The sequence below is a fragment of the Peromyscus maniculatus genome, chromosome X (genome assembly GCF_049852395.1).
Source record: "Peromyscus maniculatus bairdii isolate BWxNUB_F1_BW_parent chromosome X, HU_Pman_BW_mat_3.1, whole genome shotgun sequence".
Classification (NCBI taxonomy): domain Eukaryota; kingdom Metazoa; phylum Chordata; class Mammalia; order Rodentia; family Cricetidae; genus Peromyscus; species Peromyscus maniculatus.
Genome location: NC_134875.1, coordinates 140,113,867 through 140,139,604, shown reverse-complemented (window position 1 = coordinate 140,139,604; position 25,738 = coordinate 140,113,867). Strand labels below are relative to the sequence as shown.

At 42.5% G+C, this 25,738-nt stretch overlaps 1 long non-coding RNA gene across 1 annotated transcript in view; it reads left to right on the top strand.

The window, feature by feature from the left end:
* Positions 1 to 23,175, top strand: part of LOC107399813 (uncharacterized) — a 92,850-nt gene extending 69,675 nt beyond the window's left edge. Inside the window, exon 8 of the long non-coding RNA XR_013048070.1 lies at positions 22,455 to 23,175. This is a non-coding gene — a long non-coding RNA (uncharacterized LOC107399813). The remainder of the gene's footprint in view (positions 1 to 22,454) is intronic.
* Positions 23,176 to 25,738: the final 2,563 nt, after the last annotated feature.

Sequence of the window (25,738 nt, the reverse complement as noted above, 5' to 3'; positions counted from 1 at the left end):
TTAATATTTCTATGTATGATCAACCTGTCTGCTTAGTTTGGAAAGTATCAGAAGAGGCACATTTAGTCAAACCATTAGTATATGCCACCAAGTAGTCTCAGGGGCTCGGTAATATTGCTGTTGTCCAGATGAATTAACCCATAAGTCAGAACAGCGGGCATCAGAATAAGGGCAAGTGCCTAAGTTAAAGGTTTTGGATATTATACAAGTTTCATCCCCTTGTAAGTCCTCTCACATTAATTTGGGCTGCCCCAGTCATGATGAGTTTTGTCAGTCAATGGGCTGACAGTCTGCTTAGGTCCTATCCTATGTAGTACGGGAGGGCCAAGTATATAAGCATAATCAGCAATACATGCTGCTTCCTGGCTGTGAGTGATTAACTCTACCCCTAGGGACCTTTCCTGTGGCATGGAGTCTGATTTCCCAGGTTTTTCCTGTTTCCCAAAGGCCAGAATGTTTTCTAAGGAATTTTTCTGGTAGCCTCAGTTATACAATCCCAATTTTTGCAGTGGAAACTCCCTTGTTTCTGGCCTGCTAGCGGCCCAGCTGCAGGGCGTGCATAGAACTGTAAACTCTTTATTCCTATCTCAAAAGATAAACTCCCACATTGTTCATCTAACCAGATACTTAAAGTAGGCATCAGTGAACAAAGGTCAAGATGGAATACATGTTGCTGGTCTGTAGTCACACTAGCTTATACCTTCCCTGTACCAGTTTTCCTCAGTTTCCAGTCCAGGCCTGAGGGCAGTGGGGGTTGGACCATGACCCTGTATTCATATCTGTAGTATAGAACACAAGACTCAGGAGGAGGTGGAGGGGCAGGGGGTGGAAGAACCCAGGCCCAGTGAAACCTTAATTTCAATGGGACTGTAGTCCAGAGACAGTCAGTCCATTGACAGTAGTGTTTGTGGCTTCTGCTCTCTTGACCTGGGTGTGTGGATCCATGGTGTGGTGCCCGCTACCATCACTGCCTTAGGAGTGGAGAGGATCACCTGGTAGGGTCCTTTCCAGGTTAGTTTCTGTGCCCCTTTGTCTACCCACTTGACCCAGATGGTATCACTGGACTTGAGCAGTGGGAAACTGGTGATGAACTCTCTGGTGGGTAAATCTCTCCCTATATGGGGTTCAGTGGGCCAAAGCAAAGTAAATGAAGGAGGCCTATCCATCCTTTGTTGGACTTTAATGAGAGTTTTGTTAGACTTTCTTTTAACGCCCTGTTTATTCTTTTTACCTGGCCAGAACTCTGAAGTCTATGTGCATAGTTAAGTTTTCAATCTATGTATAAAGCTATACTCATTAATTGAGAGGCTTTGACTATGAAAGCTGGGCCATTATTGGACCCATTGCTAGGGGGAGGCCAAATCAGGGACCAGTTCCTGGAGGAGATTTTAAGCTACTATTTAAGCAGTTTCAGTTCAAAAAAGGTATCTATAAAAACTGGCAAATACTTTCATCCTCTCCCAGAAGACCAGATCTTGGTTGAAGTCAGTTTTCCCAGAGTTCACCAGGGTGTTGGTCTCTCGTTTGTACCCCTTCCTGGGTAAGGTCTCTGTTTTAGATTCACTTGAGCACAAACCTGGCATCTGGCTGAGACATCCCACAATAGCCTCTCCGATCTAGGTATAACATACCTTGGTCTGATCAACTCAGAAAGTTTTGTGGACTCCAGATGAGTAGCCTAGTGAAGGTCAGTTACCAGAGTCCTGCCACTTGTTTCTGGGAGAATGGTCTTTCTCTCTGGTGTCCTCCATCATCCTGTGGGTTTGAGCTGTCTGTTTTTTCTTTAACATAGAGTCTCGGGCAGCACTGAGTCAGGGGTATGTCATCAAAAAATCAGTAGTTTACTGGACAACCAGGTCAGTGGCAGGCATGGAGGACAGCAATTTGGGGAAAGCCAAATAGCCTCTAGGAGGGCCAGGATCTTCTAGTGTTCTTTTTCCCAGCAGTGAGAAACCTTCTTGCTCTATAGATCATATGGCCATGCATGGTAGTAAAAGCATAGTGATGGTCCATGCATATGGTGGTGGACTTTCCTTTTCCCCAACTGAAAGCCTGGGTCAGATCAATCAGTTCTCTTTGCACTGTGGTACCTGGCTTGGGCCCAAATCAATTCAGTTAAAGTAGCTGCCGCAGCTTCCACGTATCTGGTTTCATCTTTCACCTCATGATAGTTAGTGATGAGCACCTGCAGGTTGTCATCAGGCAAGAGGGCAACAGGATTGATGGTGGTGGATTTCTCAAACCAGACTCGAGGATGGTCCAGGAGTAGGGCCTGGTCCTGAGTCACACAGTCATTAGACAGACAGACAGCATTGGTGCTCGTCAGAGGAGGGCCTCAGTTGCATGGGGTGTTGCGTGTATAGGATCTTGACTCAGAGATAGCTTGTTTTTGTTTGCTTGCTTGCTTTTTCATCAGACTAGCAGTAGCTGCCACATCTCTTAGGCAGGTGGGCCATCTGGTGGCTACAGGGTCCAATTGTTTGGACAGGTATATCACAGGGCATTTCCATGACTCCAAAGTTTGGGTTAAAATTCCTTTTGTAATGTCTTTTGTTTCATGGGCAAACCAATGCAAAAGTTTTGATTCATCTGGAAATTCTAGGACTGGTGCAGAAGTCAGAGCTTCTTTTAAAGCCTCAAATGCCTTTGTTTAGTCTCAGTCCAGATCAGGAGCTTAGTGTCTCCCTCTGTGCTGGCAAATAGAAGCCTTGCTATTTCCACAAACTCTGGTACCCAGAGGCAGCAATATCCAGCTGCACCTAGGATCTCTGGAACCTGTCTCTTAGTCTTTGGAGTTGGGATCTGAGGATGGCAACAACCCTACTCTGAGACAGGCTCCTTTGGTCTCCCTTCAGCTGGTAGCCACGATAGGTAGCCGTCTACAAAGTTGGGCTTTCTTAGCTGACATTCTGTAATCCAAGGTCTGTAACTCTTACAGCAGTCCCTCCATGGCCCTTTTATAATCTGTTTTTCCAGGAAACCTCTGACAGAAGGGCAGGAAGTCTGTATTTTGTGTCTTTAAATCCTGGGACAACCTGGTCTAGGTATGTTGTCTACTGTGACCTCCCACTGGGTCTGTCCATTTAAAAGCAAAGATGGGTTGACTCACCTCTGCCAATGGGAGGCTGAAGAATGCATCTTTCAGGTCCAAGACAGTGTACACCTGTTTCTCTGGAAGAATCAGACTCATGAGAATCAGAGGTCCCAGGTTTCTTCACAGATGGGAGAGCTGTATTCCAAGGTGACTGACAGGGCACCAGGATGCCTATCTCTTCAAGCCAGGCAATATGGACTGCAATTTCCCTTTTGTATCCAGGGCCATTGGGTATTGTTTAATCTGGCTGGGATAGCTTAACTGGTTAGTTGAACAATTATAAGAACTTGGTATTGGGCCAGTCCCGGAGTTGGTTTTTGCCCATACCCCAGCAATCTTTATTGTTAATCTGAGAGACAGTCCAACTGTATTTTTTGATTTGAGGTAGAACTTTCAACTAGGTGATACCTGTAGCGAGTCTTTCTCTTTCCCACCAGCCATCTCCCAAATCACTACATCGAGACTTATTATTAAATATAAAAGCTCAGCTGAACTGGGAGGTGGTGGCGCAAGCTTTTAATCCCAGCACTCAGGAGGCAGAGCCAGGTGGAGCTCTCTGAGTTCAAGGCCAGCCTGGTCTACAGAGCAAGATCCAGGACAGGCACAAAAAAATTACACATAGAAACCCTATCTCAAAAAAAAAAAAAAAAGGAAAGCTCAGCTGATTAAGCTTGTTTCTAACTAGTGCTTAAAACTTAAATTAACCCATTTTTATTAATTTACTTTCTGCCCCATGGCTTTATTACCTCATCTCTGTAGTACCCGTCCTGCTTTCTGTGCATCTCCTGGTGTCTTCTGTTCTTCTTCTCAGCCTCCTCTCTGCCCCAAAAGTCCTGCCTAGCTATTGGCCTCTCAGCTTTTTATTAAACCAATTCAAGTGACACATCTTGACAGTGTACAAAAAGAATATGCCACAACACATATTCGTCTGACAGAAGGAATTTTTGTCACCAAAATTTTGCTGGGTATCTGTAAGTCCGACTGCATCTCTTCATCAGAATGTGAAGTGGTTTCAGTTAGGCAAAATGCCTTGTCCCAGTCAGTTCTCTGTTGTTAAACACCCTTTACGTTACCTCAAGCAACTGGGACCTACATACACATTTAAAATTTTAAACGTTATAACTTTTAATATCTGGGGCCCAACTGGGTGACAAAGGAAATCTTTTTAGCAGCTGTCTTTAATCCTTCTTAAAAGGGCCTAGCAAAAGTTGTCTCCTTGGTCTGTATTGGACAGAAGACAGATCTGTTCTATACAGGCTGCATTGTCTGGCAGTGATTGCCCTGCCTGACCTGGTGATAGTTTCTCTTTTTTCTTTTTTCAGAGAATGATGGGTTTTGAATTTTTCAATTATTCAAATTACTGGTTGAAATGGAGATATAAAACATGAAAGAGGAAGGAGTGAAACTTTCTTTTTTCCTTTGGGCTCAGCCCAGGGGAACTGTTACCCCCTACCTTGGGGCTTCTTAGGAGGGTATGTGTATCTTAGGAATCTATTCCCCCCCCCCGTGTGCATTCTGCTTAGATGTCAGGGTACCCTCAGAATGACAGGCCTGACCCTTCTTCACTTCCATCTGGGGACCAGGACCAACCCTGACTATGAGCAAGAGTCAAGTGATGAAACTAGTGAGCACTCTGCAAATGGAGCAAGCAGAGCCTTTTTCCCTTTCTGGGCAACTTGGCAGAGCCAAAAGGATTTGAGTCCCCAACAGGAGGGAGCACAGGTCTTATGCTGGTTGAAGGGAGGAGTTTCTCACACTAGAGAAAGCCACTGGATACAGGGAAACAGAACTGACAGAAACACATAGAAAGATATGTATTTGGGTAGCTGTTCCATTTTTGACCTTGAAGCACTGCCCCTAGTGAGGCAGAAAGTAACTCCCACACCTGCCTATGACCTGCCCCTGAGGTGGGGCTAAAATGGGACCCCTTAAGACCTGAGATGCATATGGGCCCACTCTCTTGGCTCCTTGTGATCCTGGATGCTGGATTATAGATTAAGTTAGAGTTCTCCAGAGAACCACACTGGACTGCACCTCACCTCTCCCGGATCCTGTAACTGGCCCCTTTACTAGTTGTAAGTTATCCTGAAATAAACCTCTTTAATTACCAGATAAACTACGTGGAATTGCCTCGTTAATTGCCACTTTATCTGGTGCCTGATGTGGGTGGGAGGTGACAGACCAAGTGACTTTCTAATTTATTTTGGGGTGGAGGTGTCAGGCTCCTCTGTGGGAGCCCATTCTTGAGTTCCTCGTGGCTTTATCCAGCAGGTCCGAATAGAGGATGATCAGGACCACGGGCCTGAGTGCAGGTGTCTGAGATGGTCTGCACTTGGCTGTGCTGGGGGAGGAGGTCTTTTGCTCCACCCCTTGGTGTCTTTATAAAAACCCTGGGCCAGAGACAGTCGGGGCCCATTGGAATAGGTTCCAGGCCCGCTCGAGGTTATTCTTTATTTCTATCTGTTTATCTCCGCAACATTCTCCGCAATAAATCCTTCTATCTAATATTTCCTGCTGATTGCACTCAAGAAAACTCTGGGGAACTGTGGGGGTGGTGGGTAAACGCCCCACACTCCTCCAAAGCATTAGACACCAATTGATCAAATGGAATCTTAGGGATGTGGAACTCAGGTTGTGTACCCCCTAGGAGTCCCTAGACCACCACACTCTTCCCTGCTCCAAGGGGCTCTGAGACTCCTTCCCCAGTGTCTCAAGGTTTGGTCTCTGGAGATCTCAGTGGAACCTCCAGGAATGTTGTGGGGTATCCTCCAGAGAAGACTGCTTGGACATGGGTTTAAGCTAACAGAAAGTCTTTATTAGTTGGCCAGTGACTAAACTTCGTGTTTGGGATCCCAGTGTAGCACTGAGCCTTTCTCAGGGTGAGCTTTTAAGCACAAAAACTATGTTCTGAGTTGACATAATTTAGATAACAAGAACAGTTTAGCCAGAACTAAAATTACAGAAGCTAAAAAGCAAGGTTAGTACATTTAGAGATTTTCCCAGAACTGTGGATTTTGATGGATTAGGCCTTTGTTTTAGTTTTGACATCTAGTGCTGTCCATGTACTTAGTTTTACAGCTTGAATGGCACTTCCATCATGGAGTCAGTTTTGCTAAGGTCTGGGGGCTTACTAAGGTCTGGGGCCAGTAAAGTTACCAGTAAGCCACGAGCTGTGTTTTAAGGTATAGATTTATAGAAATGGGTTAATTTAAGATATAAGAATTAGATAGCAAGAAGCCTGCCATGGCCATACAGTTTATAAGTAATATAAGTCTCTGTGTGTTTACTTGGGCCTGAGCAGCTTCAGGAGCCAGGTGGACACAGGAAAACTCCAACTACAAATGGTGCCAGAACATGGGGCAAGAGATTCCACCTAAAACCTGAGAAAACTTAATTTTTAAAAAAAGATTCTAAAATGGAGCTAAAAACAGCTTCCTAGTTGTCTCTCTCAAGTTAGCCACAGCCTGCAGGCTTGAGCTACTCTGTGACGGGTTCGTGGCATGTGAGCTTGACCTACAGCATGGCGGGAATGAGGCATCTGCAATCCACGCATTACACTGCATGGTGGATTTAGCCTTTTGCTAGTATAGACAAAAAAAAAGAGGTTTCTGGGCTACACACTGCTTTGATAGAAGCATAGACCTACTGCTTCTGAGAGTTGATGGTACACATGGCTTCAGATCCAGAACTGATGGTAAATGTACCACTGCCATGTTGGGAAACTGAGGTGAGCAGAAAATGCTGCAGTTTAAAGCAATAGATTCACAATAAGACAGATTCAGATGGGATAAACCTCTAAACCATTTACAATGTGTGAAAAATGTACTTGGGCTTGGAAGAGAGAAAAAAGTAATATGTGCAGTTATATAAAGAAATAGTTTTGCCGGGCGTTGGTGGCGCACGCCTTTAATCCCAGCACTCGGGAGGCAGAGCCAGGTGGATCTCTGTGAGTTCGAGGCCAACCTGGGCTACCAAGTGAGCTCCAGGAAAGGCGCAAAGCTACACAGAGAAACCCTGTCTCGAAAAACCAAAAAAAAAAAAAAAAAAAAAAAAAAAAAAAAAAAAAAAAAGAAATAGTTTTAAAAAATAAAGTCTTTAAAGAGAAAGTAAAAGTAATATAAAAAATAAGCCACATAAAGATGGATATCACACAGAGAATATAGATTGTGTTGTCTTTGGTATTTTTAACTGCAGAGAGACATTTGATTGTAAAGGCTGCTCAGTTAAACCAATATGTATATTTTAAAGGTACCTTGACTTCAAAATTTGGATCTAAGGATACGTTGCTTTGGAAAAGAGGCTCTGCTTTTGTTTCCACAGAAAGCAAGAGGCTATGGATTTGTTCCAGATTAAGATACATCAGGTCTGACCAGCCAAGACCCTCTGAAAGGTCTCCGATGACACCATGGCACAGGTGATCCATCATCCAGAACGGTTTCAAGGCAACTGGCTCAGACAATACAGTCTCACAGACTACCCCATAATCCTAAAATTTTCTTTATGTCCCCATAAGAATACAGCACCCTCATCCAGCAGGAAGTAGTATGAGAAGCTATGCCCAAATTCCCAAATATACCAAGCTGGCTTTGGAGATGGAATTGGCTCACTCCTTCTCTAAACCCAAGCATATTGCTAAAATAAAAGGTTGAGAGATTCTCCTGTCCCATATCAGAAGAGCCCTCTGGTGTGGGACAGAGAAAAACCAATATTTTTATTTAAAACAGGTTGATTATAAATAGAATCTCTTTCTAAAGAAGAAAAGGGGATAATATAGATATGATAGGATGAAAGGGTAGATTAATGAGCCTACTTTTATAGAACAACTTGTTTAGAAATGTTTTGTGGAGCTGGAGAGATGGCTCAGAGGTTAAGAGCACTGACAGCTCTTCCAGAGGTCCTGAGTTCAATTCCCAGCAACCACGTGGTGGCTCACAATCACCTGTAATGAGATCTGGTGCCCTCTTCTGGTGCATAGACATGCATGCAAGCAGAACACTGCATACATAATAAATCTTAAAAAAATAGAAATGTTTTGCATTGCTATGGATTTTAGTTTATTGATACAAGTATAAACTTAATTTTGTTGTACTGTGTATATATACATATACATACACACACACACACACACACACACACACACATATATATATATATATATATATATATATATATATATATATATATATATATATCAGGAATCTTAGAAGGTCTAATTAATAAAATCAAACCTGAGGCTAGGTATTGGGGTGAATGCTAGAAGATCAGAGAAGTAGAACAAGCCACAGCCACCTCACCTCGCCAGTTCCTCAGCTGATCCTGTTTCCTCATACTGGAAGCCTCTGAGTCCTCATATCTGAATGGATCTCAGCTGAACTGCTGCTAGAAGCCTAAAAGCTTAACCAACCAAATGCTTCTAGTTTCTGGTCTTCACACCTTATATATCTTTCCCTTCTATCATCACTCCCTGGGATTAAAGGCTCGCTTTCTGGGATTAAAGGTGTGAGTCACCATGCCTGGCTGTATCCTTGAACAGATGGATTTCTGCCTCTTGGAATGCTAGGATTAAAGGTGTGTGCTACCACTTCCTATCCTCTATGTTTAATATTGTGGCTATTCTGTCTCTGACCCCAGAGAAGTTTATTAGGGTACACAATATTTTGGGGAACACAGTACCTACACACACACACACACACACACACACACACACACACACACACACACACACACTGGTTTGAAGTATTATGTTTATGTAGCTCATTTAGATTGTAATGGATAATTAAAAACACAGATTAATAATTAGTCTTCTATGATAGTCAAACTTATAGTCATGTTAGGTTTTCTAGGTATACATAGATATAATTCAATTAGGTAGGTAGTTTTCAAACACTTCAAAGACCTACAGAATATGGCATTTAAAGTGTTTTAAAAATTTAGACTTTTGCCGGGCGTTGGTGGCGCACGCCTTTAATCCCAGCACTCGGGAGGCAGAGCCAGGCGGATCTCTGTGAGTTCGAGGCCAGCCTGGGCTACCAAGTGAGCTCCAGGAAAGGCGCAAAGCTGCTGTGGGATGTTAATGTATGTCCTGTGGGAGCCCTTCTTGGGTTCCTTGTGGCGTTACCCAGCAGGTTTGCATAGAGGATAATTAGGACCATGGGCCTGAGTGCAGGTGTCTGAGATGGTCTGCACTTGGCTGTACTGGGGGATGGTCTGTATGTCAAGTTGCTCTGATTGGTCAATAAATAAAACCTGATTGGTCGTGGCTAGGCAGGAAGTATAGGCGGGACTAACAGAGAGGAGAAATAAAAGAACAGGAAGGCAGAAGGAGACGCTGCCAGCCACTGCCAGGACAAGCAGCATGTGAAGATGCTGGTAAGCCACGAGCCGCGTGGCAAGGTATAGATTTGTAGAAATGCATTACTTTAAGATATAGGAACAGTTAACAGGAGACCTGCCACGGCCATACAGTTTGTAAGCAATATAAGTCTCTGTGTTTGCTTGGTTGGGTCTGAGCGGCTGTGGGACTGGCGGGTGACAGAGATTTGTCCTGACTGTGGGCAAGGCAGGAAAACTCTAGCTACACAAAGCTACGCAGAGAAACCCTGTCTCGAAAAACAAAAAACAAAACAAAACAAAACAAAAAATTTAGACTTTCTGGACAGTGAGACATGTCTGTTCCTGGCAGCACCAATTTACTTCAGAGAGGACGATGGGCATTGAAGACAGTCTATATGGAGTTTATCTTCTTCTTGGCAAAAATAGCCATTTGGGCAAGAAACTGTTCTTGCCTGGACTGCTTTCCAAAATGATGTATCAGCTGGACATGCAGGACCCATAGGAAGGTAACCACTGAACTTTGCTTGGTGAAATGGTCCTTCAGGTTCCTGCTTCACAGAGGAAACTGCCAGACATTCTACAAGACACAGAGAGAAGTGACTGAGAGACTCTAGGCCTGTGGGCTGAAGACAGATGCCCCAACTTTACAGAGGAACTTTGGATGACTGTCCAGGCTGCCAGCTGTCTCTGTCTACTCTCGCAAGACTCCCAAAAGTTGCTTGTGTCCTTCTCCTATTTCTCAGGTAATATTATATCCTTCTGAGGTCTTTGATGTAGTTGAAGACTAGATAGTTATAATTTCCTTAGTTATGATAAAAGATAAGTTAGATATAAAACCTTAGACTCACAAATATAGGACAGAAAGGATATCTTCTTTAATTTTTCCAAATACAGATAGACTAGATATTATAACTATAATTCTTGCTTGATAATTGTTTTGTTATATGTAATTTTACTATGTTAAAGTTAAAACCTTCCTTTTTGAAAAAAAGAAATGGGGAAGTGCTGGGGATGTCTTTCTGTATGCTGTGAATGTGTTGCTCTAATTGATAAATATAATGCTGATTGGCCAGTAGCCAGGCAGGAAGTATAGTATAAGCAGGATAAGCAGAGAGGAGAATTCTGGGAAGTGGAAGGCTGAGTCAGGATATGCTGCCAGTCACAGCCACCATGAGATATAAGATGTAAAGATACCGGTAAGCCATGAGGCACATGGCAAGGTATAGATTTATAGAAATGGGTTAATTTAAGATATAAGAACTAGATAGCAAGAAGCCTGTCACGGCCATACAGTTTATAAGTGCTATAAGTCTCTGTGTGTTACGTGGGTCTGAGTGGCTGCAGGAGCTGGGTAGACACAGGAAAACTCCAGCTCCAGGGACCCTGTTACATTCTTCTGTATATGTCAGAATCCCAAAGAAGTAGGCTCTAATACAAGTGGAGAATTGAACTTGCCAGTGAGAGTGAGGGCAAGCAGGCAAAGAACAAAAGCTTATTTCTTCTATGTCCTTTATGTAGGCTACCACGTGAAGGTGTGGCCCAGATTGAACATGGGTCTTCCAACCTCAAATGATGCAATCAAGAAAAACTCTTTACCCTTATACCCAGCAGCTTAGGCTTTAGTTTATTCCAAATATAGTCAAGTTGACAACCAAGAATAGCCATCACAAATTCATCCCTTGTCAGCTTGGCACACAATTGTATCTACTTATGTTATGCTTATTTTCTAAGTGAAAATAATAACCAGGTTATAATTATGCCTGATTTGATATAACTGTCCCATGTACAACTGCAAACACATTTTATATTTTAGAATGTCCCTTGAGGGACATTCTTTTAGTATCTCAAAGCTTAAATATGAATATGAACCACTGATATTCTCTTCATTGATGTTATATAAGGAAAAGAAAACACAAATAACTTCACATATATATTCTCAACAAAATATGACAGAAACACTTGCGTCAGTTATAATCCTTGTTTTTGCAACTGGTCATGTGGCCTTAGATGATATTTATAACTACTTTCCTCTACTGCCCATTCTGTATTTCCTCCACCCTTGGCAAGTACCTCAGCAGCTCTTGGTCTTTTCCTGGAGTGACCCATACCTTCATTCCTGAAGGGTCTGTGTCCTTTGTCATCCTGCCTGGATTAGGGTGTTTTAGTTTCCTGTTGACTTTAATCACAGGGCATGGTAGCACCAAGAGACTCCCTAAAAGATCTGCTTACTCCAAGCATAATCCTTCTTACCTCCATTGTGAAGAGGTAGTCCTTTCTTAGCAGGTTGGCTTAAGGGCATCAGAAGCCCGAAGAGGAAGTCTGAGCATCCAGTTCAATGAAATGTTTGTTGTGGCTCCTGGTAAGAGTGCGCCCCCCTCTGGAACCAAAACTTCTAGGCCAGCAGAAGTTAAGGTCCTGGGAACAGGGAGCAAAAGTATTCCTTCCTAGTGGGTCACTATGGGTGACAGTGAGTGGAACTACTCCCTTTTCCACCCCTTGGTTCCTAGATCCTGGCTATGGGAGAAAACGTGTCATGTATTGGATGCTGATTCAAAGCATATACTGCCATATGGAGAACCCTGCCCCAGCCCTCCAGGCTGCTGCTACTTAATTGGCACTGTAACTGTCTTCAAAGGGTCATTCCATCTTTCTGTCAGGCCAGCTGCTTCAGGACTACATAGTGAACTCCAGGTCAGCCAGGGCTACATAGTGAGATCCTATCTCAAATAAATAAATACATAAATATATGTCATGTTAGACACATTTGGGATTTGGGAAACGTCTCAGGTTGATAGTCCCGTCCCGTCCCCGTCCCCCCCCCCCCCCCGTCCCCACTTAATTATATTGAACTTAATGTCTGCAAACTCCCTAAAACCTAAAGTCTGGAAAGTAAAAATTCTTAACTTTTGGAATGAAAGTGACATTCTCCTTTTTTATGTAGACTCCTAGTACCTGCGTAGCTGTCAGGTTTTGGTAAACATTGAATACACAGTTGCATTTGACCTAAAACATCAATTACCCTGTAAGTTGAAGACTAAAGATGGATTATGTGGTAAAGATGAATTAGTGTTTATGCTAATTCTTACTAATTCTCTTCTGTTTTGTTTTGTTTTGTTTTGTTTTGTTTTGTTTTGTTTTGTGATGGAGGTCTGACCTGAGTTTCTTGAGTGACTGAGATTCTAGGTATGTGCCATCACACCTGGCTTAATTCTTCTTACTAATCTTAAGTGATGTTGTGGAATGTTAATTAAAGATGTGTTACATTGGTTTATGCTGTGGAACATTAGTTTAACAATGCAAAGATGTGTTGCATTCTTTTATGTTGTATTTGTTTAACTCTGTGAAGCTGTTACTGTGCCTAAAATACCTGATGGTCTAATAAAGATCTGAATGGCCATTAGTAAGGCAGGCGAAGGGATAGGTGGGCTGGCAGGCAGAGAGAATAAATAGGAGGAGAAATCTGGGAGAAAAAGATCAAGGAACGAGAAAAGGAGAAGAGGATGTGAGGGACCAGCCACCCAGCTGTACAGCCAGCCATGGAGTAAGAGGGAAAGGTATACAGAAGTAGAGAAAAGTAAAAGCCCAGAGACAAAAGATAGACAGGATAATTTAAGGTAAGAAAAGCTGGCTAGAAATAAGCTAAGGCCAGGCATTCCTAAGGAAGAATAAGACTCCATGTGATTTATTTGGGATCTAGGTGGCAGGCCCCCAAAGAGTAAAAAGAGAGAGGGAAAAAAAACAATAACTACACATAACTGATAGGATTAGTAGAGTGAAAACTACCATCCAAACAAAAGCAATCTACAGATTCAATGGAATCTTTATCAAAATTCCCACAAAATTCTTCACAGAAATCTAAACTCACTGGGTAGACCAGGCTAGCCTTGAACTCACAAGGCCCAGCTGCCTTTCAAGTGCTGATGTTGAATGTGTGGACCAACATGTTCAATATGCCCAGCCCACTGTATGTCTTTAGACTTAGTATGATTGCCTTCCTAGCGGTGGTCCGCCTGTCCTCGTCCCTTGGCCAGATGATTGACATGCTCAGCTGGAATGTAAGTCTACCCAAGCCAGAGATTCTGTTCTCTTGACCAGAACTTTTCCTTTAATGGGCTTTTATTGCTGCTCTAATATTCCTTTTCAAAAGAGATAACCCCAACATCATTTAGGAAGTAGATCAGGGACCAGAGCCACCAAATATTAACTTGTGTTTTTTACTATTTAAAACAATTAAAGTTTAAATTTATTTTGATGGCTGGGTGGTGGTGGTACACATCTTTATTTTTTATAAATATTTTTATTTTATAATTAATTTAATTTTATATATCAGCCACGGATTCCCCTGTCCTCCCTCCTCCCACCCCCAGCCTTCCCCCCCCAAACCACCCCCATTCCCACCTCCTCCAAAGCAAGGTCTCCCCTGGGGAGTCAGCCCAGCCTGGTAGATTCAGTTGAGGCAGGTCCAGTCCCCTCCTCCCTACACCAAGGCTGAGCAAAGTGTCTCAGCATAGGCCCTAGGTTCCAAAAAGCCAGCTTACGCACCAAGAACAGGTCCCGGTTCCACTGTTTGGGGGCCTCCTAAACAGTTAACGCTAATCAACTGTCTCACTTATCCAGAGGGCCTGGTCCAGTTCCATGGGAGCTCCTCAGCTATTGGTTCATAGTTAATGGGTTTCCACTAGTTTGGCTATTTGTCCCTGTGCTTTTTCCAATCATGGTCTCAATATCTCTTGCTCATATAATCCCTCCTCTCTCTCACTGATTGGACTCCTGGAGCTCCACCTGGGGCTTGGCCGTGGATCTCTGCATCCGCTTCCATCAGTCACTGGATGAGAGTTCTATCATGACAGTTAGGGTGTTCGGCCATTCCATCACCAGAGGAGGTCAGCTCAGGCATCCTCTTGACCATTGCCAGTAGTCTATTGTGGAGGTATCTTTGTGGATTTCTGGGGACCTCTCTAGCACTTTCCCTCTTCCTATTCCCATGGTGTCTTCATTTATCATGGTATCTCTTTCCTTGTTCTCCCACTCTGTTCCTGATCCAGCTGGGACCTCCCGCTCCCCTAAGCTCTCTTCCCCCGACCCTTGCCCTCCATTACCCCCACCCCACCCCCAGTTTGCTTATGTAGATCTCATACATTTCTCTGTTGTTGGGTGATCCTTGTGTCTTTCTTAGGGTCCTATTTACTAGGTAGCCTCCCAGCATTTGGGAGGCAGAGGCAGGCAGATCTCTGTGAGTTAGTTTGAGGCCAGCCTGGGCTACATAGTGAGTTTCAGGACAGCTAGGGCTGTTACACAGAGAAACCCTGGCTTGAAAACCCCCCAAAAAAGTATTTTGATCATATTCTTACCCTCCCCCAAGTCCATCCAGATCCTCTCTGCCTCCCTAACCACCCAATTTTAAGTTATTTCTTAGAAAACAAACAAAACCCCAAAACCAAGAAAACAAAATAAAACAACAGTCAAAAAGAAAAAAAGCAGACACTTAACTGTAACCAAATATAAGTATACACACACACACACACACACATACACACACAATGTGGAGTCCATTATATGTTAATCAACTTCTCCTGAACATGAGGCATGCCCTGAAGTGGTTGCTATACCCAGGTCACTCCATTTGGGAAAATTAATTTTTCCTCTCCCAGAAGATATAAATGACTGTTTGGTTGTTAACTTTAACCCAGGAGCTAGATTTTTATTCATTTTTTTAAAATATGATAGCCGGGCGGTGGTGGCACATGCCTTTAATCCCAGCACTCAGGAGGCAGAGGCAGGCAGATCTCTGTGAGTTCGAGGCCAGCCTGGTCTACAGAGCGAGATCCAGGAAAGACGCAAAGCTACACAGAGAAACCCTGTCTCGAAAAACCATATATATATATATATATATATATATATATGTATATATATATATATATACATATATATATATATACATATATATATATATATATATATGATAAAGCAAAAGCTCTCACATTGAAGTTGGACAAAAGAAACCAACAGAAGGATCAGAGCCCATGAAAAGGCACAAGGATCAGAGACCCAGTCGTTCACACACTCAACAGTCCCATGAAAACACTAACCTGGAAGCCATGATATACACTCAGAGGACCTGGTGCAGACCATGCAGGCCCTGTGCATGCTGCTTCAGTCTATGTGAGTTCCTATGAGCTTTACTTGTGTTGATTTAGAGGGCTTTGTTTTCTTACTGTCCTCCATGCCCTCTGGCTTTTTCCACTTCCTCTTCCTTGGGGTTCCCTGAAATCTGAGGGAAGGGATATGATGGAGACATTCCCATTTAGGGCTGAGTGTTCCAAGGCCTCTCAGTCTATGCATAACATCTGGCTGTGGGTCTCTGTATTTGTTCCTGTCTGCTGCAGGAGGAAGCTTCTCTGATGATGGCTGAACAAGGCACTGACCTATGAGTATAGCAGAATGTCATTAGGAGTCCTTTTATTGTTTTATTGTTTTTAAGAACAGTGGTGTTTGGTTTGACCCTAGGTCCCTGGGCTATGTAGTCTCATGTTCTTGGTTACCCAAGCAGTGTAGGATATGGGTTCCATCTCATGTATTGGACCTTAAGTCAAATGGGACATTGGTTGGTTTCTCCCACAAGCTTTGTGCCTCCATTGCACTAGCACATCTTGCAGGCAGTACACCATTGTAGACAGAGGGTTTGTGGCTGGCTTGGAGCTTACGTTTCTCTTTTGAGAGCCTGCAGAGTACATCCCTGTACCACAGATGCTGGAACGTAGTGGTGAAGGCTCCATGTAAGCACCAGCTTGACTTCTCCGTGTTCAGTGAGTTGTGTGGGTGTTGTCTTCAGCAGTGGGGCCTTGCTGTCAGTTTATCAATTGTCTTGGCAACAGCCTGAATTGTTTGGGGGATCCCCATGGGGCCCCTTTGGCCAACAACTCAATTAGATGTAACCCAATCCCTGTACTGACAAGGGATGTCCATTATTTAGCAATTTCATTTAGATCACCTTTGTATAGGTATATACAGGTATATATTTTAATAAGTTTCTTCTGTATTACATTTCCATACTACCCTTTCAAGATGTTCCATGATTATAACTCTCTCTCTCTGTATTTCCCCCCACTCCTCCTTTCCCCTTTTTCACTTGATCCTCCCATTCCAGATCCTCTTTCATAGCAAGGTCTATCTGTTCCTTCTAATCCCTTACTCTATACTTAAGCTCTGTGGCTCTATGGATTGTAGCTTATTTACCATTGACTTCACAGCTAATATCCACATATAAGTGAGTGTAGCATGAATCTTAAAAGTTCTTATTAATAAGATCAAACCTGAGCCAGTTATTGGGGTGAATGCTGGAAGATCAGAGAAGCAGAACAAACCACAGCTACCTCACCTCACCAGTTCCTCAGCTGATCCTGTTTCCTCAGACTGGAAGCCTCTGAGTCCTCATATCCCAATGGCTCTCAGCTGAATTGCTGCTCGAAAGCCTGAAGCTTAACCAGTCAAAAGCCTCTAGTTCTTGGTCCTCACTCTTTATATACCTTTCTGATTTCTGCCATCACTTTCTGGGATTAAAGGCATGAGTCACCATGCCTGGCTGTTTCCAATGTGACCTTGAACTCACAGAGATCCCAGATGGATTTCTGCCAATACCACTACAAGTGAGTGCATACCACATTCATCTTTCTGGGTCTGGGTTACCTTGCTCAGGATGATACTTTTTTCTAGTTCCATCCATTTTCCTGCAAATTTCATGAAGTCATTTTTTAAGGACTGAGTAATACTCAGTTGTGGAAATGTACCACACCACATTTTCATTACCCATTCTTCTATTGATGGACATCTAGGTTTCCAATTTTTGGCTGTTATTTGGAGAGCTGCAAGGATCATGATTGAACAAGTTTCTCTGGGGAAGGATGAAACGTCCTTTGGATATTTGCCCAAGAGTGGTATAGCTACTCTTGAGGTAGATTGATTCCTATCTTACCGAGGAACTACCACACTGATTTCCTTAGTGGCTGTACAAGTTTGCACTCCCACCAGGAATGAATGAATGCTCCCCTTACTCCACATCCTTGTCAGCATGAACAGTCACATGTTGTGTTGATCTTAGCCATTCTGACACATGAAATCTCAGAGTATTTTTGATTTGCATTTCCCTGCTGAGGATGTTGAACATTTCTTAAGTGCTTCTTAGCATTTTGAGATTCCTCTATTAAAATTCTGTTTAGATCTATACCCCATTTTTAACTTGGGTTATTTGTTTTCATGATACCTGGTTTCTCGAATTCTTTATATATTATTGGATGTGACATTGGTGAAAATCTTTTCCCATTCTATAGGATGCTGCTTTGGCCATACAGAAGCTTCTCAGTTTCATGAGGTCCCATGACTAATCATTAATCTTAGTGCCTGGGCTAATGGTGGTCCGTTCAGAAAGTCTTTTCCTGTGTGAATGAGTTCGAGGCTATCCCCCACTTTCTGTTCTGTCAGGTTCACCATAAGTGGTTTTATGTTGAGTTCTTTGCAAACTCTTAGACTTGAGTTTTGTGCAGGGTGGTGAGTATTGATCTATTTGGATTCTTTTACATTCAGACATACAGGTTGACTATCACCATTTGTTGAAGATGCTGTGTTTTTTTGAGAGTGTATTTCTGGATTGATTATAAAAAATCAGGTATACATATACGTGTGTGTGTGTGTGTGTGTGTGTGTGTGTGTGTGTGTGTGTGTGTATTTATGCCTGGGTCTTCAATTCGAATTCATGTCGGTCTTTGTGCCAATAGCATGCTGTTTTTATTACTATACCTCTGTAGTACAACTTGAAATCAGAGATGGTGAAACCTCCAGCAGTTCTTTTGCTTGTTTGTTTGTTTGTTTGTTTGTTTTTCGAGACAAAGTTTCTCTGTAGTCTTGGCTGTCCTGGAACTCTGTAGCCCAGGCTTGCCTCAATCTCACAGAGATCTGCCTGGCTCTGCCTCCTGAGTTCTGGGATTAAAGGCGTGCACCACCACCCGGCTTCCAGCAGTTCTTTTATTGTTCAGGATTATTTTAGCTATACCGGGTTTTTGTGTTTCCATATGAAGCTGAAAATTTTCTTTCAAGATCTGTGAATAATTGTGTTGTAACTTTGATGTGAATTTTCCTGAATCTATAGATTGTTTTTGGTAGGATGGCCATTTTTACTATTAATTCTACCACTCCATGAGCATTGGAGATCTTTCCATATTATGATACCTTCAATTTCTTCAATGACTTGAAGTTTTTAATCATAGAAGTGTTTCACTTGCTAGGTTAGAGATACCCCAAGATATTTTATATTATCTGAGGCTATTGTGAAAGGTGGTCTTTCCCTGTTAGCATTCTCAGTCTGTTTGTCATTTGTATATTTCAGAGGGTTAATCATTTTTTAATTAATTTTGTATCCAGCTACTTTGCTGAAAGTGGTTATCAACCGTGTTTCCTGATGGAATTTTTAGGGTCACTTATGTATACTATCATATCATCTGCAAATAAAGGTACTTTGACTTCTTCCTTTCCAGTTTGTACCCTCTTGATCTCCTTCAGTTGTCTTGTTGCTCTAGCTAAGACTTTAGGTACTCTATTGATTAGATATGGAGAGAGTGGACAGCCTGTCTTGTTCCTGATTTTAGTGGAATTGCTTTGAGTTTCTTACCGTTTAATTTGATGTGGGCAGTAGGCTTGCTGTAAATTGCCTTTATTATGTTGAGGATTCCCTGTATCTCTAATCTCTCCATGACTTTTATCATGAAGGGGTGTTTGATTTTGTCAAAGGCCTTTTCTGAATCTAATGAGATGATCATGTGATTTTTGTTTTTCACTTTGTTTATATGCTGGATTACATTTATCAATTTACATATGTTGAACCATGCCTGCATCTCTGGGATGCAGCCTACATGATGATGGTGTATGATCTTCTTGATGTGTTCTTGGATTCTGTTTCCAAGTATTTTTTTAGTATTTTTGTGTCTATGGCCATAAGTGAAATAGTTCTGTAAATTTGTTTTTTGGGGTCTTTATGTGGTTTGGGTATCTGAGTAACCATGGCCTTATAAAATTAATGAATTACCATCATGGTGAAACATGGCTGTGTGCAGGTAGACATGATGCTGGAGAAGTAGCTGAGAGTCCTACATCTTGCAGGCAACAGGAGGTAGTGGTCTATATATTACATGAGTGAAGTTGAGCAAAGGAGACCTCGAAGCCCGCCCCCACAGTGACACATTTTCTCCAACAAGGCCACACCTCCTAATAGTGCCACTCCCTTTTGTAGTTGGACTTTCTTTTTACCACCAGTCCCCAAATAATGACACTGAGACTTATTATTATTTATGAAAGCTGGGCCTTAGCTTAGGCTTGTTTCCAACCAGCTGTCATACCTTAAGTTAATCCATTTCTATTAATCTATGTTCTCGTTATCTCATCTGCATTCTCTACATCCAACTCCCTCCATGTCTGGCTGGTGAAATCCACGCACCTCAGATTATTCCCCAAGTTGCTGTCCCGCCTATTCTCTCCTGCCTACCTATTGGCCATTTGGCTCTTTATTAAACCAATCAGAAGGTACCTTGGCAAAGACACATCTTCACAATGTACAAAAGGATTATCCCACAACACGCTTTGGGAGCCATTTTCTTTCAAAATATGGGATGCAGGGTGTTATTTTGATTTTCTTATATCTCTTGAGACTTGCTTTGGGTTGGAATATGTGGTCAATTTGGAGATAGTTCCATGAGGTCTGAAGAAGAAGCTATATTCTTTTGTGTTTAGGTAAAATGTCCTGTAAATATCTGTTAGGTCCATTTGGTTTATAAGTCTGTTAGCTTCAGCATTTCTCTGTTTATTTTTTTGTCTGCATATCCTCTCTGTTGATGAGAGTCAGGTTTTGAAGTCTCCCACTCTCACTGTGTGAGGGTCAATGTGTGCTCTAGGCTGTAGTAGTATTTCTTTTACAAACTTGGGTGCCCTTGTTTGTCTCATAGATGGTAAGAATTGCATTGTCCTTTTGGTGTATTTTTCCTTTGATGAGTATGTAGTGTCCTTCCCTAACTCTTCTGATTAGTTTTTGTTTGAAGCCTATTTTGTTAGATATTAAAATGGCTACACCAGCTTGCTTGTTAGGTCTTTTTGCTTGGAATATTGTTTCCTCAGTCTTTACCCTGAGGTCATGTCTATCTTTGATGTTAAGGTGTGTTTCTTGGATACAGCAGAAGGATGGTTCCTGATTTCAGATCCATTCTGGCAGTCTGACTTTTTATTGGGGAATTGAGACCACTGATTCTGACATATCAATGACCAATGATATTTTATTTCTCTTCTTTGTTGTTGTTGTTGTTGTTGTTGGTGGTGGTGGTGGTGGTGGTGTGTTTGTGTGTGTACTTCTTTTCTTTTGATATTGCTGGTCTGGGATTATTTATTTCCTGTTTTCTTAGATGTAGTTAACCCCTTTAGGTTGGAGTTTTCCTTCTAGCACCTTCTGTAGGGCTGAATTTTTAGGCAGAAGTTGCTTCAGTTTGGTTTTATCATGGAGTGTTATTTTCTCTATGTATGGTGGTTGAAGGTTTCTCTGGATATAGTAGTCTGGGCTGGCATCTGTGGTCTCCTAGAGTCTGCAGCACATCCATCCAGGTCCTTCTGGCTTTTAGAGTCTCCTTTGGGAAGTCAGGTGTGATTCTAGTAGGTCTACCAAATATGTTACTTGGTCTTTTTCTCTTGTGGTTTTTAATAATCTTTCTTTTATTGTGTACATTTAGTGTTTTGAGTATTACGTGTTGCGGGCACTTTCTTTTCTGGTCCAGTGCATTTGGTGTTCTCTAAGTTTCTTGAACTTTGAGAGGCATCTCCTTCTTTAGGTTAGGGAAGTTTTCTTCCATGATTTTGTTGGAAATATTTTCTGTGCCTTTGACCTGGCTTTCTTTTCTTTTCTCTTTTCCTATTATTTTTAGATTTATTTTCATAGTGTCCCAGATTTCCTGTGTATCTTGTTTCAGGAATTTTTTACATTCAGCACTTTCTTTGACTCATGTATCCATTTCTTCTATTGTATCTTCAATGCCTGAGATTCTCTCTTCTATCTCTTGTATTGTATTGGTGAGTCTTGCCTATGTAGTTCCTGTTTGAATCCCTAAATTTTTAGTTTCAAATTTTCCCTCAGGTTTAATTTCTTGCTAGGTAAGTAGGCTTGCTGGGCTCTAGTGGAGACAGATACATTGTCCTGGCTGTTACTGATTGTGTTTTTACACTCGTGTCCTGGCATCTGTGTTTGGGAAGATTGTAATTCTAGGTGTTGATATCTGGTCTTGTCTTTGTTGGGTGGATGTTTTGTTTCTTGGTTTCTGTTTCCTCTCTGGTTTTTAGGAGTATGTGGTGTCTCTGTGTTGCCTGCTAGGAAAATCTTCCGGGGTCCTGATAGGTGTGGGCACCGAGGGTTCCATGTAAAACGTGTTCCTGGGTATTGGTACCTAAGACTTAGGAATGGGGTTGGGCTGCGGTCGGTGAGAGGGTTCACAGGAGTTAGGGAAAGCAGGGTGTTCCACCAGGATCTGCTTAAGTAGTCCCCTGGGAATGAGGGCAGAGAGTGAGGAGAGGCCACAGCAGGTGGTTTGCTACAGAGCTGGGGATGGGACTGGGGGATTGGCCTTGGAGGAGAGAAGATCTGCAGTCAGCCTTCCTGCTTCCCTGGTCAGAGTGGCCTGTGGGTTCCCAGGGAGTGCCTGCCGGAGTTGGGGGCTGGGATCAAGCGATGAGTGGGGGGAGGGCAGTTATAAGGGGAAAATCTGTGTGACCCACCAGAGATGAGGGTGTGGGGGGAGGAGGGTGCAGCAGGTGTTCTGCCAGAGAGCTGGGAATGAGACTGGGGGATTTGATTTGGAGGATCAGAAGAAGATGTGAAGGTTTGCAGTCAGCCGACCTGCTTCCCAGGATGGAGTTAAGTTGTGCTTTTAAATAGTATATTCATGTCACCACCTATGTATTTGTATATAGTTTACAAATAAGATGTTACTGCATCTTTACTTTGCAGGGAAGATACCATGATGAAGAAAGCGGAGAGATTTTCCGTCACACTCTGCTGACCCTGCACTTTCTCTAAATAGAGGAAACTCCACTCACTACACATTCTGTGGTAATGGAGACTTGCATTGACACTCTTCCTGCAAAAGGGAAATGTTACCACATAGTGAGGGATGTGTTGAAAAGATTGGTTTCCCCTCCTTTTGAGTTGTGAGTCAGGGGAGTCCAAGCAACACCCTTCCCCAAATCATATAAAATATTGCCGTTTGTCTTGGTAGCATCTCGGGATCTGAAGAAAATGCAAACTTCAGATCCAGGACTTAGAGGAGCTGAGCTTGATGCCCTGAAAGCCTCTTCCCCAGGGCTGGCTCTCACAAGAACTGCCATGGGAGAAAGTCCTCCCCACATGTAAAGCCTACAAAGTACCATGGCCAGCATGGCAAGATGTGCCCAAAGATGCACTAGTGGCACTTATATCTTGGGGGTAACAGAATGCCACCTAATTGGACTTAAGGCCAGCTCAATAGAAGGGATTTCATGCCTGGTTCTACAGACTTAGCCAACTGCCCTGGGCTGATGAACCTCGAGGAACTACTACTGCCCCTTTCTTAAACTAGTTTAATATTTAACTGCATTCGAAATATTTATCTATATACACACAGACAAATGTAGACCTCACTCCTCATCAAAGACACTTCTTTTTACAGCATATAAAAACTATTACAAAGATCTGTAATGCTGTGGAATGCTCTTGTATACTGTAAAGAGTTATCACTGGAATGGGTTTAATAAAATGCTGAGGGAGCCCGCTAGCGCCGATTGGACTAAGAGGTGAGTCTTTGTTTTTATAGCTAAATACCCCAGCCTCAAGGCTTATGCCCCCACACCACCACCCATTGCTGTCTCAGGCCAGTAGGCAGGTCTCCTGCAGACAGACGGATTACAGCCATCCCCCACTAGATCCTGTAACCCTCAAGCCCCACCTCCTTCAACCCCCCCCCCCCCCCCGAGACTGCAACTGCTCCCTGAGACAGAGCCTCCCAGCGCCAACTGGACTAAGAGCTGCTCCCTGAGACATAGAGTCCATCAGCACTGATTGGACCAAGAGCCCTAATTAGACCAAGAGTATCGATTGGACCAAGAGAGGCTCCCTCAGACACAGACACCACTTGTACCAAGTGAAGGAAGAGATGGGTAGACGCCAGTGCAAAAATACGGTCAACAACATAAAAACCAATATGGCTCCACCAGAACCTAGTGGTTCTACGTCAGCAAGACCTGAACATCCCAATGCAGAAGAAACAGAAGAAATTGACCTTAAAAATGACTTTAAGAAGATGGTGGAATAAACTATGAACCAAAGGCTGAGGGGCTCCCAGCTGGATCAGGCCCTCTGAATAGGTGAGACAGTTGATTGGCTTCATCTGTTTGGGAGGCATCTAGGCAGTGGGACCAAGTCCTGTGCTCATTGCATGAGTTGGCTGTTTAAAACCTGGAGCTTATGCAGGACCACTTGGCTCAGTCTGGGAGGAAGGGACTGGACCTGCCTGGACTGAGTCTACCAGGTTGATGGCAGTCCTCGGGGGAGGATTTGCCCTGGAGGAGGTGGGAATGGGGGGTAGGCTGGGGGTAAGGGGAGGGTGTGGGAGGGGAGAGAATAGGGGAACCTGTGGCTGATATGTAGAACTGAATGGTATTGTAAAATAAAATAAAATAAAATAAAAGATGGTGGAGGCCTTTAAAGAGGAAATGAAAATTCCCTTAAATCAAAGAAAAGACAATAAAAAAAATGGAAGAAATCAATAAAGAAGTTGAGGAAAAGACAAACAAAAATTGGAAGGAATCAATAAACCCCTTAAAGAAAGCCAAGAAAAAGCAATTAAACAGGTGAAGGAAACAGTTGAAGATTTAAAAACTGAGATAGAGGCAATAAAGAAGACACAAACTGAGGTAATGCTGGAAATGGAAAATCTGAGTAAATGAAGAGGAACTACAGATGCAAGCATAACCAACAGAATACAAGAGATGGAAGAGAGAATCTCTGGCATTGAAGATATGATAGAGGAAATAGATTCATCAGTCAAAGAAAACACTAAAGCCAAAAAAGGTCATAGCACAAAACATCCAGGAAATTTGGGACACCATGAAAAGACCAAACCTAAAAATAGTAGGGATAGAAGAAGGAGAGGAATACCAACTCAAAGGCACAGAAAATATATTCAACAAAATCACAGAAGAAAACTTTCCCAACCTAAAGAAGGAAATGCCTATGAAGATACAAGAAGCTTACAGAACACCAGATAGACTGGATGCAAAAAATAAAGTCCCCTCGCCACATAATAATCAAACCACTAAACATACAGAATAAAGTAAAGTATTAAGACCTGCAAAGGAAAAAGGCCAGGTAACATAAAGGCAGACCCATCAGAATAATACCTGACTTCTCAGTGGAGACTCTGAAAGCGAGAAGGTCCTGGACAGACATTATGCAGACACTAAGAGACCATGGATGCCAACCCAGACTATTATATCCAGCAAAATTCTCAGTCACCATAGATGAAGTAAACAAAATATTCCATGATAAAACCAGATTTAAACAATACCTATCCACAAATCCAGCCCTACAGAAAGCTCTATAAGGAAAAAATTCCAACCTAAGGAACTTAGATGTACCCATGAAAACACAGGCAATAGATAGTCCCACTCCAACAAATACCAAAGAAGAGAAACATACAACACTACCAACAACAAAAAATAGGAATTAATAATCACTGGTCATTAATATCCATTAATATCAATGGTCTCAATTTGCCTACAAAAAGACACAGGCTGACAGAATGGATACAAAAACAGGATCCATTCTTCTGCTGCATACAAGAAACACACCTCAACTTTAATGACAGACGCTACCTCAGAATAAAAGGCTGGGAAAAGACTTTTCAATCAAATGGATTTAAGAAGCAAGCTGGTGTAGCTATCCTAATACTTAATAAAATAGACTTCAAACTAAAATCAATCAAAAGAGATCGGGAAGGACATTAGATACTTATCACATGGAAACCCCACCAATATGAAGTCTCAATTCTGAAGATTTGTGCCCCAAATACATTTGTGCCCACATTTGTAAAAGAAACATTACTAAAGCTTAAATCACACATCAAACCCCACACATTAATAGTGGGAGACTTCAAAACCCCTCTCTCACCAATGGACAGATCTGCCAGTCAGAAGCTTAACAGAGAAATAAGGGATCTAACAGACATTATGACTCAAATAGACTTAATAGATATCTAT